Below are 17,119 nucleotides of genomic sequence, written 5' to 3' on the forward strand. Positions count from 1 at the left end.
ACTGCTGCTATCCGTGTGAGTTAAGCCTGCACTGCTGCTGTCTGTGTGTGTCAAGCCTACACTGCTGCTGCCCGTGTGTGTCAAGCCTGCACTGCTGCTATCTGTGTGCCTTACCCTGCACTGCTGGTATTCATGTGTTAAACCTGCACTGCTGCTATTCGTGTGTGTGTTAAGCCTGGACTGCTGCTACCCGTGTGTGTTAAACCTGCACTGCTGCTACATGTGTGTCTTACGCTGCACTGCTGCTATCTGTGTGTGTTAAGCCTGCACTGCCCTTACCATGCTGCATGTGTGTTAAGCCTGCAAGACTGCTTCCGATGATGTGTGTGTCATGTGTGTGTTAACCTTGCATAGCTGCTGCCTGTACTGTACCTGGTATGGGAGTGTTAATTGGCCTGCACTGCTGCTATCCATGTGTGTTAAGCCTGCACTGCTGTTACCCGTGTGTTTTAAGCCTGCACTGCTGCTACCCGTGTGTGTTAAACCTGCACTGTTGCTATATGTGTGTCTTACGCTGCATTGCTGCTATCTGTGTGTGTTAAGACTGCACTGTTGCTACCCATGTGTGTTAAGCCTGCACTGCCCCTGCCATGCTGTATGTGTGTGTTAAGCCTGCAAGACTGCTTCCAATGATGTGCGTGTTATGTGTGTGTTAACCTTGCATAGCTGCTGCTTGTACTGTACCTGGTATGGGAGTGTTAATTGGCCTGCACTGCTGCTATACATGTGTGCTAAGCCTGCACTGCTGCTACCCGTGTGTGTTAAGCCTGCACTGCTGCTACCCGTGTGTGCCTTACGCTGCACTGCTTCTATTTGTGTGTCTTAAGCTACACTGCTGCTATCCGTGTGTCTTAAGCTACACTGCTGCTATCCGTGTGGCTTACGCTGCACTGCTTCTATCCGTGTGTGTTAAGCCTGCACTGCTGCTACCTGTGTGTGTTAAGCCTGCACTGCTGCTGCACGTGATATATGTGTTATGTGATTGTTAACCCTGCACTGCTTCAATTCTTTTTGTACCTGGTATGTGAACATTAATTGGCCTGCACTGCGGATACCTGTGTTATCCTGGTATACGTGTGTTATGTGTGCCCTGCTGTTGCCTGCCATGAACTTAAGATGTGTGTTCTAAGACTGCACAACTGCTGCCCGTGCTGTACGTGTTTTGTGTGTGTTAAGCCTGCATTGCTGCTGCTTGGGCTGTGAGGGGTTGTAATTCACAACATTAGCCACGAAACATGCAAATGTCAACAATATTGCCACCCAAACAATCATTTATTCACATTATAAAATATACATAGAATATTCAATGGCGCAGTGAGTGAAAGAAACGTGCTCAGTGCTCTCTGAACATCAATGATATATACATGTGGCAAGTAAAAATAAGCGTTTGCAATGCTCTGGGTCTCGCATTTGCTTGACTTAGAGCTATTAGCTTTGTAAAGTCCTAACCGGACTTTTCTTCCCACATAAACTGATAATGAAAAGCAAAACAGTTTCACATATGAGAGCGGGCGGCCTAAATGAACCTAAAGGAGACCCAGAGATGGAAACAGAAGTTTGCTTGCAGTGAAGCGTATTGGCAAAAGTGCAATTATCCATGTAACTGGCAAAAGTAGAATTATCTATGTAACCAGCAAAAGTAGAATTATCTATGTAACAGGATCGATGTCATGAAAAGTGCGCGACTACTGCCCAGTCAGATCGCACAGCTTAGGAAATAAAAGGAAATAGTTTACCAGTGCGTTCGAGGAGGGCTGAACACCGGAAAAGGCAGGACGTGTGCATGCCTTTCACTAATGAAATCAAGCTAATTTTAAACGACAAGCCCACGAACCAACCAAACTCATGGGCGTGGTTAAAAGTCCACAGAGAGATTACAACTGGGGCCAGAGCGCTAGCGCGTGCTCGACCCTAAAAAGGAAGAGAAGCCGGGCCTCACAGGCCTGGTCCTTACTGCGGATCCATTGACAACGGGTTGCACTTTTCTTGTTTTTTGACATCCAGATGGTCAGGGGCCACTGTTGTGAATTACAACTGCACACCCAGGTCGGTGACAATCCTTGGGATTCCCTTGAGAGGTATAAGTTTATATGAGCTCTGAGCAGGGGTGTAGCTTTGTCAGTAAGATGGGGGGGGCGCTTCGGATTTCCAAATAGTCACACTGGCACAATATGTTAAAAAAAACATTATACTACAAGCAGGGTGCACAAGAGGGGTTAAGAGGAAGAAGAAAGAAAGAGGAATGCGGATTATTGGGGGTACTTTGAGAGAAAACATTATTTTGTGAAATAATCAATATTTCTTTAAGCCTTTTCGAACACGGAGAGGGAGTGAGCGTGCATTTTTTCTGTGTGTGTAAAAATTCCTGGTGAAGTTCGATAGAGACCGTACCAGACCCGACTGACAACACCTGTAAGCACAAAATACATTATGGAGGTGTAGCACCCAAAAAAAAACTTAAGCTACGCCCCTGGTTGTGAGAGAAGCATTGAATGCGTCAGCCTATGCGACAGCAGTGCTGTCTGTGTGAGTGAGAGTAAAAACCTCTATGCAAAGGTCAAAACTATTGGCTTTGGTAGGCTTGCTTCACATAACAGTGATGGGTGAAAACCTTTAACAGTTGTCACAAGGCCCCTTTTATAGATGGGGCGGAAATTTTCCTATGGCTCATAAATGCTGTCAGGCCCCAGACAGCGCCGGATGGATATTTTTGTATTTTACTCCTTTTCCTCCTGACATAAGCGAGGAAGGCTTCCTCGCCAAGCAGTCCTATTGGCTACAATCTAGACTAAAACCTCTTTACAGCACTCAGCAAAATTAGATCTTTCTCTCATTTTCGGTTATGTGTGAGCTCTCTATTTCTGGATTTGAACTAAGCGCATCAATCACAACAAACCCAGTCATTTCCTCACAGTTTTTTCGCACCAAAATGTGTTTTTTGTTAAGATATTTGAGGTGACGCCGAATAAACGTGAAATAAAAACAAGCAATCATTCTGAATAAAGATGAAAATAGACTTCTTTGCTTACAGATGGGGGATGTGCAAATAAATCCATGTGAAGGCCTATTTTGTTTCAGCGAAATGATGATATGCAGACGTTACCCTGTGAGAGTGAGTGGCGAGCATTAAACAGTACAGCACAGAGTTACAGGGGAGTTTAGTAATTGCAGGGAGCACAGCCTCCCGGATGAAGAAAGCGCTGTAAACTGAGGCCCTGGTCCCACCACATATATATCATACGACCTGTGCAGATCTCTTTCTGTCTCTCTCTCTCTCTCCCTCTCTCTCTCTCTCTTCTTTCTGCCACACAGCCTGGACATTTCTCTCTCTCCCTCTTTCTCCACCAACACCACCAATTCTCTTCTAAGCGATCTGCAGCACCCTATTGGAAGCCTAATTTTTCGTATATTTTTCAAAATTCATGATAAGCAAAAAACATAATACGCAAGCAGTAATGCAATATCATCACGCTCAGGCATTTCAATGTTGTTAATGCCCCTCTGACGAACAACTTATGTTTATTAAAACAGTGGGACATTTACAGACAGCATTTACCTTGTACCCCGTGATATCATTGTCACAGAAGTAACAAAATGCATAAATGCATAATAGAGCCAGGTAGTTGCCGATGTTCTCTGGGAAACACTCCCCAAAGCCCACACCCACCCCAACATTTTCATGTCTCTGACAAGAGCACAAATCCAGTTCTTTGGGTTAGGGTTCGAAATACCCCCTGCCATATTAAATTACACGTATATACAAAATTACATTTCATCACTTTTATGTACAGTAACCCACAATTTTATATTTTCTTTATAGAATTAAGTCCTAGTCTTAACAGAAAAGCTAGTGCATAGGAGTTACCAAACCATAATTTAGGGCCTCATTATGAGTGTGGCGGTCTGAGAACCGCCACACTCGCCTGTGACAGTTGGACCGCCGCACTCCAGGCAATCAGACCACCAGATTACAACCCTGGCAGTGGTTCCCGATGGGCTGACGGCGGTCTGAGTTGTGCTCAGCCATGGCGGCACTGAACTCAGCGCCGCTGTGCTGATTACAACTCAGCTTTCTGCCAGCCTTTCCATGGTGGTCACCCCGCCATGGACAGGCTTCCGGAAAGCCAGTGCCTGGGGCCCTTCTGCCCAGCACCATCGGAATGCATATTATCTGCTTTGCAGACAGTGCGCGTACCGCTGAGGGTGCTACGGTATTGGCCTCAGCTCCCTTAAAGGAGCCAAGGCCAATACGGTAGCCTTGTACAATGTTCCCGTCAGTCATCTCAGTGGGAACATTGTAATATGACGGGTGGGGTGGGAATGCCACAGGCATGACAGAGGCACCCTTCCCGTGGCTTTGGCTGTCCGACTGTGGGACCACCAAAGTTGTAATGAGGCTCTGAGTTTGTTCCTGTGCATCCATCAAAACATAACTTTTTTATGAGTCAGATCTTGACTGGTCCAGGGACCTTTCCTCTTAAAACCTCTTGTCTAATAAAAGGACACGGATGAGTCCCTCTTTATGGGAGAACCAATCCAGCATCCTCCCATACTGGGAGTTTCTGTGCAAGGGGCCCATCTGCCAACTAGGATACCTACCTCAGGCACCCGTACACCCATCTTCCTCTCCCCAAGGGCCTGTGCTAGCTTGCACCAACTGTGTTGGTGTGGTGGTTGTCAGGTAAGAATTGCATGTCAGCGACTGCCCACAACCCCCTCCCCCAACACCACTGCAAACTCCTTTCGACTTGCTGCTAGCACCCCTTTGACACTGCTGCTATTTTTGTATAACAAAATGTCTAAAATCGATCTGAAATGTCCTAATAATCATGACCTCACCTGCCATAGGTCAGCATAGTTAATCTACTAGCTGCCCCCCATCATAGCATGGTGGGTGATGAACTAAACTCCTCAATAAATTCTCCAGAAACATTTTGTTACCTTCTTTAGGCAAACGGATCGCATCCTGCAAGAAAAAACATTTGCCTTTGATGCAACAAAAAGGTATATTTGACAACCTAGCCATTCTAAACAACTTGACTAAACTCATTGTTTACTTGCTTCACAGAGTCATTGTGGACTCTTACCGACTTTCCACCTCTCCAATTCAACATGGGATCAATGTTTGACCATGATAGCACAGTCCCGGGAAACTTCTTGGTGAGCCAAGCAAATCTGAGATAACCAGCTCTAGCAAGCCTTTCCTTCCAATCTCCACTAAGTAATAGCCACCAAGATGTACAATGATAGTCCCTGGGAGCATAAACCCTGGGGCAAGAGTCTGTCCAATGCAGTCCTCAAAGGGGCCAAGCCCAGCCCTCCTTGACTACAGAAAATCAGCCGATATCCAGCTGCCTTTGCCCTGGCTAAGTAACCACCTGTGAAATGGAAAACCTTTGCATGCCTCATGTAAGAGTGGCCCAACACTAGCACCCCTGTAACCCATTCCACTCCCGCGTGGTCAGGAGGTGACAAAGTATTGAGTAGCTGTTTCAACTCCTCATATCTTCCACCTGCATCAACATGAGGATAAAAAAAGAAAGAGAAGTTAGAGGCAGACAACTACAAAAGGTATAAGCTCATAGTGCATAGTGCTTGTACCAATCAGATTTCCACAATCCAATCCTTTTCCCTGCCTGACCCACTATTTACATCTTGTCGCAGGGGTGGGGCCCCCAATTCTACATGAATACGAGCCTTACTCAGTAGGGTCCTAACCTGCTGCCCTCAGGGCATTAATAAGCACTCTACAGAACTGAAACCTTGCGAGTGGTGTCCCATCTTCACGCACCAAAAGAGGACCAATAGTCCAGTGTGCTTGGTGGACCAAAAACACCTCCAAATTCCAAAGGGAAGCATTCATTTCATGGAGCTCTATGTAGGAGAATGTGGTTGCCCCTGCCCATCTGGTTGGTCTTTGAACGAGTAATAGTGATCACCAGGGAGCCATTTGGCCACTGAATTTCCACTTGCTGCAGACCACCATCTGTGACTCTTCAATTTTTATCCACTAGTTCCCCTACCCTCAATACCCCATAAAATGCATGGGCAAAGGCTGCCCTAAAGAGACAGACCTCATCCTGTGATCTGCAAATGCTCACTAAGCTGGCCATGGCAGCCGCTAGCTTAACCATGTCATTGAGGTGCCTAGAGTCTGACTGGCCCCCATCCAAACGTTGCCAACCCTTCAACACTTTCCGGACCAGGAAAGCCTTAGTCCCATCATTCTACCCCAGAATCTTTGCAGAGAATGATATGACAGCAATGTGGCTCCTGGGGTATGATACTGTTTACCCTTCCTCTGTTGAGGACCCTAGAAATGCTATAACTGGCCTGAGTGAGAACCAGCCCCCACCTCAGCACTCACAAACTTGCAATCAATGCAATATGACCCTCATAGGCACGCCTCATCCTTGATAATAAAATGCCTGCCATGAGGTTTGCTAAACTGAGGCACAAACATGCCACAGTTGCTCTGGGAATGGTGTAGGGAACTCTGTTGCTTTTGGGTGATGGTATCTGAAGGCCTGTATCTTAAAATTAGATAAAGCATTCATTGCATTGTTCAATGCACCAGGTACATGTTTGGATTTAAAAAATAATTCAACAGAGTAGAACAATCTCCCACAACAGTCAGATAATCTTGCACTTGGCTGCTTGTTGATTTATGCATTCCACACCAGTCATGCTGTCCGGACAGAATATTGCTGATTGGTTGCAGATGTGCCCCGGCCAAATCGTGAGGGCCACCAGACTAGGAAAGAGTTTGAGGAAGCCAATATTCACCACCAACCCAGACTCCACGCACTCCTTTGGCCACTGCTGAGCACATCAAGTGGCACCCAGAATAGCACTAAAAACCCTCACTGCCTGCAGCCTCAGTAAACAAACCTATCTCTTTATTGTTCCTGGTGGACCTCATGCGACACAGTATGGTGGTGATTCACCTTCAACCAGAAACCCATGGGAATGATGCGAAGAGCGAAAGTCAACTGCCCCACCACCACCTGTAACTGATGCAAGGTCGCCTTCTTAGCTGCCAGGCATGCCTTCAGTGCCTGGGAAAAAGCGTTAAAGTTTTCCAGAGGGAGCCAAGATATGCCTGCCACAGAGTCCAATGCAATCACTATGAATTCAATAGCTGTAGCTGGCCTACATGTCTTACTCTGCACCAGGGGTACTCCAAAGATCCCCCTCCGCTCCTGAAAGGGCTGCAAGACCTCCACTTATTCCGTCATTCCAGGGGAATCCAAAAATAGGAAGTCATTTAAGTAATTCAACACCTGCTGGTGCCTCAACCACTGTCTGACTAGACTTCGAGGAAAGTGCTGAACTTCTCAAAGTAGGCACAGGAGACTGAGCAGCCCATAGACAGGCACTTGTCAAAATGAAAGGAACTCTCAAATTGCAAGCCCAGTAGGTGGAAATCATCCAGGTGTTCAGGGAGCAGCCGAAAGGTGGATTCTATGTCGGACTTTGCTAGCAGCATCCCAGGCCAAAGCTCCATAAGCCTCCTGATCGCTTGATCACGAGGCGTACTTGACTGAACATACTTCACCTTCAATGTTTCATTCGCAGATTGACCCTTAGAAGCAGATACGTTGTGTATCAACTGGTATTCTCCTGGCTCTTTTTTGGAGAATACCTCCAGCGGGGAACAGACAGAATTCTCAAGCGTGACAAAATCAAAGAGACCCACCACCCTCCTCAAGTTCTTTTCTTTCAGGATCTTAACTCTGGTGATGCTTTGATTGGTCCTTAATGCAGTGGCGGTTCACAGGGCGCATATGGGGCAGGGAGTAAAAATAAAATTGAGAAATTAAGAGAAAGAAAAAGTACCTCCTCGGTCGTGCCGCTTCTCTGCTTCATGTAGGCATAGGCTCCCAGCCTGCCCTGCGGCCAATTCTGAAGCTGCTCTGAGCAGTGTCAGGATTGACTGGGAGCACCCAGCCAGGGTGCTCCCAGGCCGACTGGGACCCTCTGCAGGTTCTCTCCAGCCCAGCAACTATGTTGCTGGGCTGGAGAGAGCCCTGTGCGCCTGTGTGTTTGGCCAGCCCGAGACGGCCTACCAAACATACAAGCGCAGTGAGGGGCAGTGCACGTCACCCACGTGGCCCTGCCCCTTTCAAAGAAAAGGATTTAATAGTTTATTATCTTTTCCTTTGAAAGGTTTTGCAGCTGCCGCTGCTGGTTGGGGGGCGACGCTCCTCCGCCTTAATGGAGGAGCTGCTCCTGCCTGAATGACTGTTGGTTTTTGCAGTATGGAATACCTATACCTCCTGCTGCTGGGATCCTAAAACCTTCCTTAAGACCCTTGTACAAAGTCTATGCTTCTGTGGAGTTATTATAGACCTTGAACCGTGACATAATTGCCTGCCAGTTATGCGAGGAGCGGCCTTGATCAGAAGGGGATGATCAATCCTGCATTTTGGGGCATCTGTCCTTAACCTTTTTGAAACACTTCAAATCTGGGTCCAAAGGCAGGCCGCAGAAGGAACAACAATGCTTAAATTTGCATGTACCAAGGGGTCTGGTACAGTATCTCTTATCGAAATCCCAACATGACCCCATTTTCACTCCCCCTCCCCGGGCTCACACTAGCTCTTGTGCCCACCCAAAAGGGTTAACTAGGTGCAGTCTCCAGTCGCTGGGGCTTCATAAAGCGTAGCCAAGTGTTCATGTCAATCTGATCCCATGCCAGCATGGGCCTAGAACCCTTAATCCTCCTAAACTCTTTGTCAGAGTTCCTTCAGGCCGTGCCCCCAAACTTGTAGTGTGCACACACTATTCTATTCTGGTAACATGCTAATTGTGTCCCAAGTTCGGAAACCGCTCTGCTATGATTGCTTGGAAAATGTAATGATGTCCCCTCAACTCTCTTTTTGTAAGATCAATGGAGCACTTCTTAGAATGGGCACATTCCTTGCACTGCTCACTCTAAGGTCTATCCACAATCAACTCACATATATCAACATAACTTCTGTTCCAAATGTTTTATTTCACCTCCGTGTGCAGATGCCTGCCCAGCTAATCATGCTTGGGACGCACATCCCCCAAACCAATGCTCTGCAGTTATGCCCCCGTACCTGTTATTGTTACTTCCTGAGGAGGAAGTGTAGCCCCCACCACCACTGGCAGGTTCCAAGAATTGCAGACCCCTGTGCCACAAGATTAACCTGTGACGCTCACCTGGCCCCCACCTCGTGTGCACGGTCAGTCTACCCCTGCACCCCCTGCCCTCCCAAACCATCCAGATGGGTCAACAACCTCCTGGCCTTTTCAAAACTGTCACCCTCGGCCACGCTGGCAAAAGCACCACCCATTAAAGGATCTGACAATATCTCAATCTTAGAAAGTCAAGACAAAACAGTGGCTAAATTTGAAACAAAGTCGGGCTGACTAGCGCCCCCCCACTGGCATAACCATATTTGCCATGAAACTGTTGCCTTTCTGGACAATGCTACTACTCGCCGCCGGCACCATCAGACCAAAATCACCACCCTGTGCAACCACGTTGCCCACTGACGGTACCTACGGGGGGACACCAGTATTTGCACTCCCTTCCCTACAAGCCCTCTAACCCCTACCCCCACTTCTGAGCCAGAAGGAATGCCGCTCTGGATGCAACCTCTGGCCTCCTCTGCCTCTCTGCTGCTGCTACCAGTTCGCTAGGTTGTCACCCAAGCTGGGCCTGCGGGCACAACAAGGCCAAGATCTCATCCATCACATTCATCCTACGCATTAAATCCTCCATATCAACTTTTGCCCGTGCATGCTTGGAGTCCTTCTTCATGCCACCTGGCATCCTTTGTCAAGACCCAAATGACAACCAACAACCTACCTTGAACACCATGACCCTGGCCGTCGAGGCTGGATGCAAAATCTGTAAATGACCAGTGACCAGAATACAAAACCTGAGCAGAAAGCAATCCTCTGAACTAAGTAAAAATATTTAAAAAAGCAACCTATGCTAAATTCCTTTAACTCTGCCCACTCAGTACCATTAATGCACCACTTGGTAAATACCCACTCAAAAAATACCCTAAACTTACAGTCCCCAAACCAGAAACTAATTGCCAAACATGATTCAGGTAAAAGCTCATACACCAGCCACCAAGTGCCTAAAATGCTGCTAAAGGACTACAGATCCCAGAATGCACCAGCAAAGACCTTAACTTGCAGAGTTACTCAGCCACTGAAAAACGTTCAATGCCAAAAAAGCCAAATGCCAATGCCAAGAATTTTAACCTACGCAGCCCCCCTGACCCCTCCTCACCTCCAAAGCCCTAGCACGCCCACTAGAGCTACCACTAAGTGCAGGAAACCTAAAAGCCAATATGGTCATTTGAGAACCCGTGCGCTTCTCAGGGGCATCTTCTGCTGTGAGAAGGGCTGTGGCTGCTGAGTCGGAGCAGCTGAGCGTGCCGTTGCTGGAAGACGTGGGTGGAGCAGCCAGGAGGATTCCCTTCTTGGTGTGGCATCGTTTGGAGCGCCGAACGAGAAACAGACCCGCTCTCCGACTGGCTGCCCCTTTTAAAGAGGTGGGGCCGACAGCATTGCTGGGAACAACCCTGCAAGCGCTCAAATGCTTCCAAGTGATTTGCCCAAGGCAACCAATCCCGCCCTGACCATACTCGAAGGCTGCAGCGGCTCACACCGCAACCTCTGTTTGGGCTCAGCTCTCTGCCATAAGCCTGGTTCCCCCGCTATACACCCCAAAACAGTTATTGTTCTCGCTCAAAGCCTTCCTCCACATGGAGTGTCTTGTCAAACAGGCCAAAAAAACAACACATTACATTACCAGTCCCTTGATAGATATTCTCTTGCTGCCCATAGGTGACAGAATCCATATTAAGTTGGCATTAAAGTAATACAGCGTGGTCAGTCCTGCTACATCAAAGAAAAAATCTCTCAATAACTGGGAGGAACAGATGCCCTAGAATGAATACACAATTGATTTTGTTAATTCTGAAAGAAAAGAAGAATACTACTCTCAACCAGGTTTTCTTGAGCCTGGCCACAATACTGCGGAACTATCTACCTGGGACTCTACAACTGAATAATAATAACCCCCTGCCATTCAGGAGGAATCTGAAAATATTCAGAACATATCTAAAAGATGCTCTGAATTCTCCGTCATTTGCTTATCACTCTCCTTGTAGCTACACCCTTGTTTATCGTTATCTCTATTATGTTATCTCTACCCTGGTTATGATACTCAACCCCTTTGCCCCAACAAGTCTTTCATTTTATTTTTGTGTTACCTGTAAAGTGCTCAGCTACAGGAGCCTAGGTTCTTGCTATACAAATAATACAAATAAAGAAATGAATAAATAAATAAACAAATGTCTCGTAGCAATGCCTAGAACCAAACAAAGCATGTCCACTTCAGTATCCTTCACCTGCGTTACCAGCTACTGTGCACCTGTCAACAAGTGAGGAAATGCTGAAAAATCTGAATTAAAACCTATGACTTTCCGGAAGAACATGTGAAACTCTACTTCTGGTTACAAGGCAAGCTTTCATGGTCAACCCGAGGCTTTACCTTACTCTACACCTTCAGTACCCAACTCTCTAGACATTCACAATGTGCAATTCCTGTTATATTAATAAACTTCAAAATGCATGATGCTCCATTTGAGGTTACTCGAATGATGTGGTCTACATTTGACTCTACCTGAAGTTACTCTGATGCCCAACATTCACATAGAACATCTGATGTTGTACCAATTACCACCTGAAGATACAACATATCACCCTCATGATGTACATGAGAGTTGAACCACTGTGACTAACATTTACCATTATACCAGTCATGAAACTCTGATGATGCAACAACAAGACCAAACCCCCCTGTGGTATATGACATTCTGGCTGATTCTACACCACCCAGCACCCATGATTTGTCTTATAAACTGTCTTCTGCATCAAAAGTCTCTTTTATCTTCTTCCTGTCTCTGAAACTGCTTCTTCATACTTTAATTATATCACTCATCCCTATTACTGTTTTTCTGTCACAGTGGTATCCCTAAATACATCACTGCATCACTCCAGAGTATTAAAATCTCTTGTGCTCCTGTCCTATATTCTCTTTACTATCATTTACCACTTAATTCAATTATCGCTGCTTACATTTACGTGTTCAATTTAGATTCTACTTTCTAGTCTACAAACATGAATACTTTTTAGCCCCTCATTTTCTCTGCTCCTTGGTTTCCTTCTGAAACTCTTTGCTCAGCCCCTTTTTTTGTCTCCTCCGTGGTCTCGATACACTTCATCATGCTTTCATATGTTTGTCCTTCTTACCCCAAGCCTTAGAGTGAGTGCCTTATGTGCCAATAGCACCCATGTTCAAAGCATTATTGAAAGAGCATTTCAATTTATTATCTATATAACTTCTAGCATTACTGTTAGTTTTTTTAGAATTTTCTACTTTAATCTCTTGCACTGCTTCCTTTGCTTTGCTCAGTACTTTCGAAATACTTTTCCTTGATCAATGCTGTGCTAAGTACAAAAGATGCATGCAGAAATGGTGTCCAGAAACTATTTGGGACCACCCATGTCTAACTCTTGTTTAAGCATCAGCATGTCATCCTGCACTGGATCAAGTAATTCTCACATTTTTTCGGGGCATCAATCAGAATGCCCCAAGGATGGTGTCTTGATAAGTTCTCAGTGGAATTGAGACCTGTGCTAGGGTCTTGTCCTTCTGTGGTGTCAGAAAGAGTGGCCAAAGTGTTGTTTGTTGGGAATCCGAAAGCTTTTTTGAAGAGGACTCTCTTTAAAACCTTTTGGAAGGCTAGGTGGGTTAAGCAGACATGTTCAGTGGAAAGAGGGGTCTATCAATAGCTTTCAAGAGGCTTGTGCCATGTACCAGAAGTTTTTTGCCTTTGTTTCTTCCATCTGAATTTGACTTGTCTGATGAACCTGGTGTAACCTGCTATTAGATTATCACCCAGGGCACCATGATGAGGCTGTGCACTGAGGCAGTCAAGGTGTGCACCAATATGATTAGTAGATATTGCACAAAGCTGTTAATTTCACTCTTTGCTCTGCTAGATGACGTACTGATTTATCATTAATGGGTTGATGTGAGACATGTTTCACCTGTTTAGGCATGGTCTAGCTGGATGAATTTAGATCCTCTACAACTTTAAGAGATGCTTTTGGAGATCTTTTTTAGAGGCAGTTGAAGTAAGCTATACTGCATTAAACCAGTCATAAATGGATACCTATATGCTTACACTCTACGGTTATTCTTATTGCAGTAGGAGGACTCTTCTGGCCATTAACAGCTGTGAGTGGGTATTTGTAACAATGGAGGCGATCACAGCTGTGAGTGGGTATTTGTAACAATGGAGGCGATCCAAAGGGTGAAGGAGAATCAAAACAGGCCCTGAGGTTTGTCATCCTGCATGCAGGTGTCAGGGCTACAGCAAGCTGTCATGATGTACATGAGACTTCAAATTAGGTCACGGGCACCCTAATCTCATGATGCACCGAAAACATGGCATTAGTGTACATGACTCAACTGTAAAGGTGTGCACAAAGGTCAACTGAGGACACAACAACCAACCTTTCCAATGCATAGGAGACTCCACCTGGCATCACAACAAAAGCCAACAACATGACATGCTAACTGTATGCGCAAGCCGAAGCAAAGACCATTACTGCACTTTTAGCCCTCATCACACTGCTGAAAAGAATGCTCTTTTACTTGTGTTTGTAACATTTCTTGATGTGTAGCACAGCTAAACTACTAGCAAGAGATAGGCCAATGCGCAAAATAAGGGAACATAAACAAACTACTCTACATCTACACTACATCTACTCTGCACCTAAACATTCAGATAACTGTATCTTTTTCTCAACGTTAATGTCACTGTGGCATTACAGGCAACAAGCCAGGTAACCTAGCTCCATAAATCTCAAATTGCTGTTGGCCAGAAGCCAAGACCTCAAAGACCACATACTTTCAGAAAAGAGTATATAGCAGTACTATCATCAAGATGTGACAGGTCTAGGACCTGAATGTTACAGCTGAAGTTTTCAGCTGGAACAGAATGTTTGAGTTTTTTTAGAAGGTGGATTTGGAATGAGGCCGTTTTAGTTGTTTTGCTGATGTGTGCAGTCATGGAGATGCTTTGGTCAATAGTGAATCCTAGAGATTTTAGTGCAGGGACCAAGGTGGGAGCAACAAGGTCTAGGAACCAGTTATGGACCGAGGTGGAAGGAAATGTGAGTGGAAAAGGAGGGAAAGCCGGAGTTCTGTTTGAGAGCAGTTAAGTTTAAGATAAAGATAAATTTGTGTGTAGTGTACTGATATGTTGTTAATCCTTTTTGTTTGGAGCATTTGCCAAAGTGGTTCCCTGTAAAGGCTGAATAAGGGAAGGGAGCTGATAGACCTCTGAGGTACTCTAAAGAATGGTAGTAGAGGGTGTGATCTCAAATTATCCATTTTGACAATTTTGTGATCTGAACTCCCTGATGCAAACCATCAGATTGAAACCATTTCAGGATAGTTCTGTTGAATCCCATACTTATGGGAAGGATTTTCACAAATGCCTGCTTCACTCAAGGCATCTTCCAAGAAGCTTTCAAGGCATTCCATATCCTACCATTCCTAAAGACACCTACACTAGTCTCTAATGACCTCACCATCACTCACCCACTGTTCATCAGGAAGCTAACTGAACAAGCAGTTTATGTTCAGCTCCAATATCACATCAGTTCTAACCATCTCTTGCACTACTACCAGTCTGGCTTCAGATCATGATGCAGCATAGATACCACAAACGTACACATCATAGACAACACCTTGTTGACCACAGATGAAGATGACCCATGCCTCCTGATATTGCTAGACCTCTCAACTGCCTTCAACACAGTCAACCTCATGCAATCCCTGGATTATCATATGGGATCCACCAGCAATGTGCTATACTCGTTTTCCTCCTACCTATCAAACAGCACCAGTTTGTTTACATGGAGACCTCCAGGTCACAAAAGTTCCCTTTCCCTGTGGAGTACACAAGGGCTCCATAATGTTTCCTGTCATTTTCAACCTTAACATAGATCTGCTTGGCACTCTGCTCAGAGACAATAGCATCAAGATTCACCAATAAGGTGATGCCACACAACTCTACTTGAAAGTGTTTGCTGCTACAGACATCCAGTGCCTCAAACGCTGCCTGCATATCATCCAGACCTGGATGTCCAGTGTCTACCAAGACAGAATTCCTGTTATTTGCTAAGAACAATAAACAAAATACAGTACAAACTTGGCTCAATGACATGACAGTTTGACAGCTTTCACTGAATGCCAAGTCACTTGGATTTCTCCTGGACAACAACCTCAACTTCAAGAAACACATTGCCAAAAAATACAAAGATGGCTGAAACCAGCTCTCTCTCATATAGAAAGTCAAACCATTTATTCTACAAAGCAACTTCAGAACTGTTGTTCAATCCCCTCAAACTCTTGTAACTGGATGGTGGTAATGCCCTACTCAATGGCCTCTCAGACTCCTTTCTGAAACCTCTTAGAAGCATCCCACATGCTGCAGCACGTCTCATCCAGGCCTGATGAAATATGATCACATCACACCCATCCTGCTGGAAATACACTGGCTCCCCTTATCAGACTGCATCATCTTCAAAACCAGCTGCATCATTTACAAAGACATCACGACAAGCACTTATGCTTATCTTGAAGACAAGCTCACCATCTCTGGTGGATCTCGTCACATATGCCAGGACAGCATCTGACTGCCGACTTAGAGGGTTAAAAAAAAAGACAACAACAGGTGTTTTCCACTTATGCACCCAGGATCTGGAACAACATCCCTGCATCCATCCAGATCATCTTTATGCTGCTCCAATGTAAGAAATAGTGGAAGACTCCTTTCTTTAAGGAGCACTGCATAACAATGCATTAACTGTCCACAGCCCAGCTTTCTGTCTTCTTACTTGACTTTAATCCCATCCGTAGCAAAGCGGCAGTATTATGCGGTATGACTTGGGAGTCTTACCAAGTAATACTAGCATGATACCCAGAAGTGGACCGCAGGTTTACAGTAGTAAACCTTAGCTAGGTCCTGGTAGAGTGCAAAGAGCAGTCAGGCTACTTAGAGGAACGTGTAAAGCATTTCACAACACCCACATGGACGATAAGTAAATGACTCGACTCGAAAGAAATACACCACCAATTTAGAAAAATAAAGCAGAAGAGTATCTTAATTTAGAACCCAAAATGAAATTTGTATCTTACATACAACTGGAGTTGTGAATTTTTAAGGCAGTTGAAAAATAGAGTATTTTTAATGGTCAAACAACTCCCATTGAAGTCAATTGGGAAAATCACAGTGTGCAATCAGTCGATTGTGGATTGAGCTCTGGGGAACCCACTTGGAGTTAAGGTCTTGCGGATCCCCAGACCAAGCCTCAACAGTCAGTTTCTAGTTTCCTTGCCCAGAGAGTCTGGGTGCAGAGGTGTTCTGGCTGTCTGCGTTGCTGACGGGATCTGCAGGCGCTGTCAAAGTTGCAGCACTTAACAAAAGCACACTTTGGGGTGGACTCACACTCTATTGTTGGAAAGTAGAGCCTTTTCGGGTCCCATGACTTGGATTCTACAGCTGGAACTTTGCCACCATGCCCAGTGGCTCTGGGTACAGAGGTGGCCTTACAGTTGTCAATCAAGGGACTGGTTGTGCCAAAGATGCTTTGCTGCTTCTCTCGAAGTCACCTCCTTCAGAATACAGGATCTCAGGAATGGGGTCATTGCCCATGTCAGTCACTATGCTGGGAACGGCTCCGGAGTCGATGATATCTGAGAAGCTGTTGGTTACTAAGCTGCTGACAGACAAGCCTTGGCAGAGGCAAAAGTGGTCCACAGTTACTTTGTTGGCTGGAGGGCATCCAGAAGGCGGCAGCAACTCAAAACGTGGTGAGAGCCTCACTTCCACTCCGGGTGTGGAAGACACTTATTTTCATTGGACTCACTCAAGAGGGGCAAGATACACTGCACTTCTTGTGGAGCAGCATGACAATTCTTCTGCAGTTTGCAGGTGACTGGTTCTACCAGTCAGGGGAGTCTGCTTTAGTTTCTGGCATCCACTGG

Source organism: Pleurodeles waltl, chromosome 6, assembly GCF_031143425.1.
Source record: "Pleurodeles waltl isolate 20211129_DDA chromosome 6, aPleWal1.hap1.20221129, whole genome shotgun sequence".
NCBI classification, from domain to species: Eukaryota; Metazoa; Chordata; class Amphibia; order Caudata; family Salamandridae; genus Pleurodeles; species Pleurodeles waltl.